Source organism: Schistocerca cancellata, chromosome 8 (genome assembly GCF_023864275.1).
Source record: "Schistocerca cancellata isolate TAMUIC-IGC-003103 chromosome 8, iqSchCanc2.1, whole genome shotgun sequence".
Taxonomy (NCBI): Eukaryota; Metazoa; Arthropoda; class Insecta; order Orthoptera; family Acrididae; genus Schistocerca; species Schistocerca cancellata.
The window spans coordinates 429,360,568-429,364,597 of record NC_064633.1 but is presented as its reverse complement, the minus strand read 5'-3'; the positions used below and the strand labels follow the sequence as shown (position 1 = coordinate 429,364,597).

Here is a 4,030-nt window from a genome sequence, read left to right as displayed (position 1 = left end):
CGCTCAAAATCCCCTTCCCAAATACGCGCAACAATAAACTACTTTGCATCTTCCCCAGTTCGCTTGGATTTGACTGTAATCAACTAAGACCTCGCTAATTAGCCGTACAGCCTGCTACAGTGGGGAACTGAGAAAGCTAAAAATATCTTGTGCCATCCACAGTTATAATCTGCGACGCTCAAAAAGCTGCCTCGGTAAACAGGTAGCGAACGTGGAACTTGGAATATGTTCACCTCTTGTCTTGCAGCTGCGACACAGGACATAGACTTATTCTTGGAGCCAAAACAATTTTCCTCTTTTCACAAATATTATGAAACCCGTTGCCCCAGGACATACTTCAGTGAGACATGTAAGAACTTCCACTGTTTTCACAAGTTACAAGTTCGTGAAGCAATTTCAGATATTAAATAATATCATACTTTTCTGTACCACCTATGTCTTTCCATCTGAAAATTAAGTTCCTTAAACAAAAAACCTCTGTAATTTTTAGATAGTAAATTTTGGCTCCAGTTGTTACTTTTCCGCTAAAATACGGTGTTCTCTTAGTCGGCTTAATACGGTTCCGTTCAGAGGATTTTCACAGATGGCTTTGCACTGTTTAAAGTGTTTTACAGCATTTAAAACTGCTTCTGAAAATTTTTGTTTATAAATTATGGTGACTGGCAAAGAAAGGAATGTCAATGTAAATTCTTACATATGCACGCCATATGCCGGTATGTAAACGATTAGCGTAGCAATTAGATAGAACAGCCACCATAGTGCATTAAGTTTTTGTATGTCAAACCTATTGACTGGAGGTCTGGGGGTCCAACGCCGTTTACTGTTGAAAGAAAATGAAACGCCTGCAGTCGTCCTTATGAATTTATTTATTGTATAGGTACCAGTTTTGGCGCTGCAGGCACCATCTTCAGGCCTTAGTTGATGCTCAAGGGGCTATCACGACCCATATATACGACGGCTTCGCGGCCAACATATCTGGTTTACGCAGACTACCTGTAACTGTGATGACGTCTCTCCTACCATCAACTGTCAACTGACTCAGTCAGGCGTTACATTTCCTTACAATTAGTGCATTAACGTTGTTCGGTTATTGCTATTACCGGTCTTGGTAGAGTATCTAATAGGGTCCGAACATCGTCAGGTGTTGTTGAATAATCACTGTGAATGTCACGGAGATGCATTATCCCTGTGAGTGTCCCGTTGACCGAATGATAGAATCATGCAGTATCCGGGTTTGTGGGTCATACGGATGTGACAGAGACTCTACAGTTTGCTGGACCGAGTGATAATGAGAGGGCATGTATGCTCGCCGTAGTGTTCACAAAACATATCGTAAGCCCTTCACATCTGCTCCCGCCGTCCCAGGACAGGTAATGGACTCCATGCAACATTCTATGTCATTCCGTACCATTAGTACCACTAGACTAACAGCAGCCAGAGTGGGGAATTACCGCCCAGTGCGTAGGCTGCTGTTAACATAAAAACAGAATCAGCAGTGTCTGGAGTGCTGCCGTCATCGGCAACCATGACTTTTGACGAATGGTGTCGGCTTTTGTTCAGCAATGAGACTTTCTTCCCCACAAGACCGGATGATCATCGTCGGCATGGGTTCCATTATTCCAGTGTTCTGGAGAAGCACAACGGTGTTACTTCTTCTGGTACCACAGTGTAAGAGAGCTAGCGGGTATGACGTCAGATCATGGTTGGTAGTGATTAAGGGAACTCTGAAGGCACCACGGTATGTCTACTTGTGCTACTGTCGCATGTGACAGTGTCGTGGTACTGTTTTTCAACAGGATAATGCTCGTTCACAGATGACAGGTGTCTCTATGAACCGTCTGTCGAACGGACATATCTGGGAACAGGTCGGACGTCAACTGCATTTCAGTGCCAGTATCAAGCATATCCAGCACCTATTACAACAGCTGTGGAGTAGGTTGCCTCGGGAGATGATATTATCTGCATCTAGGCAAAAGGGGTGCAATCTCATACTGATAAGTATCCTAATAAACCACGTTCTTTGTTACTTTCCCTCGATCCTGTGAACATCACATGCCCCCAATAACCGCGAAGATTCATTTCGTTTTCTGTTTCTCTTTTATTGTCTAGTGATTCCCTCGAAAATGAAATTTTCAAATAGAAGCCAGCACTTATCATTTACTTTTAACGACTTTCAGAGCAGTCTCCGCAGAGAAACAGTCGTACATCAAGCCGATCTAAGTAGGAGGAAAGGGCATAGGAGAGAAAAAGTGCGCTTTTATAGATAATGCAACAATAGAAAAGGTAAAATCAGTAGGTGGAGTTACAGAGGTTAGAGCTAACACAGTGACTTGCTAACAATTGACCACCGCGAGGGCCAGGAAAGGGGAAATTACAGTCAAACGCTAAGGAACCTCCACACCATAACATAACGTTTCGTCACAGAGTTATTTGGTAAGCGTGATAGCGTTACGGAGATGTTTAGCAAACTCAAGTGGCAGACTGCAAGAGAGGTGCTCTGCATCGCTGTGTAGCTTGCTGTCCAGTTTTCGAGAGGGTGCGTTTCAGGATGAGGTATCGAATATATTGCTTCCCCCTACTTACACCTCCCGAGGAGATCAAGAATGTAAAATTAGAGAGATTCGAGCGCGCACGGCGGCTTTCCGGCAGTCGTTCTTCCCGCGAACCATGCGCGACTGGAACAGGAAAGGGAGGTAATGACAGTGGCACGTAAAGTACCCTCCGCCACAGACCGTTGGGTGGCTTGCGGAGTATACATATAGATGTATATGTATATGTGTAGTATGGAGTTAGATGTACATTCTGTGTTTGTGGATTTTCTCCTAATAACATCATATGGCTATACTAGCGTGAATTAACCTTCCCCAAGCAAGCGGTGAGTGTAGACTACGAACCCTAATAAGGTAAGGTGGCACCGTTACATACGTAGACATCGGGCGACACACGGCCTCCACACTAAACGTTTGAGTTTAACTCCTCTCCAAATTATGCTTCTTCCTGAGATAAATATTTCAACAGTGCCGGCCACTTCGTAAAACCTTCCTTCAAAACAGAGTATTAAATTAGTCGACATTATTAATAACTCGGCGGAAAAGTAGTGACTCATAACCAGGCTTCCTATTTACACAGCCAGTTACATCTACATTTATACCCAACAACCCACCTTATGAAACTTCCTGGCAGATTAAAACTGTGTGACCGACCGAGACTCGAACTCGGGACCTTTGCCTTTCGCGGGCAAGTGCTCTACCAACTGAGCTACCGAAACACGACTCACGCCCGGTACTCACAGCTTTACTTCTGCCAGTACCTCGTCTCCTACCTTCCAAACTTAGGGAAGGTAGGAGACGAGGTACTGGCAGAAGTAAAGCTGTGAGTACCGGGCGTGAGTCATGCTTCGGTAGCTCAGTTGGTAGAGCACTTGCCCGCGAAAGGCAAAGGTCCCGAGTTCGAGTCTCGGTCGGGCGCACTGTTTTAATTTGCCAGGAAGTTTCATATCAGTGCACACTCCGCTGCAGAGTGAAAATCACATTCTGAACCCACCTTATGATGTGTGGTGGAGGATACGTCTAGGACCGGCTGATGTGGCCGAGCGGTTCTAGGCACTATAGTCCGGAACCACGCGGCTGGTACGGTCGCAGTTTCGAATCCTACCTCGGGCACGGATGTGTGTGATGTCCTTAGGTTAGTTAGGTTTAAGTAGTTCTAAGTCTAGGGGACTGATGACCTATGATGTTAAGTCCCATAGTCCTTAGAGCCATTTGAAACATTTTGATACATCTAGGACTAATATATTTTTCCCCCATACATGTTCCACTCGCGACTAGAACATGCGAAGAAATTATGCCGGTTAAACCTCTAGACGAGCTTTAATTTCTTTCGTTTCTCACAGAGATCAGATCACGAGATTTATGTGTATCTAGGATCTTTCTGGAACGATCGCTCTGGGAATTTGAACAGTAAACCTCAAATTTCAACAGTAACCTCTTCGTAATATACACTCCTGGAAATGGAAAAAAGAACACATTGA

The 4,030-nt window shown here is 44.6% G+C and overlaps 1 non-coding gene across 1 annotated transcript; it reads left to right on the top strand.

The window, feature by feature from the left end:
- Positions 1 to 3,394: 3,394 nt before the first annotated feature.
- Positions 3,395 to 3,469, top strand: Trnas-cga (transfer RNA serine (anticodon CGA)). Its single transcript has one exon. It is a non-coding gene; the product is annotated as a tRNA-Ser (tRNA).
- Positions 3,470 to 4,030: the final 561 nt, after the last annotated feature.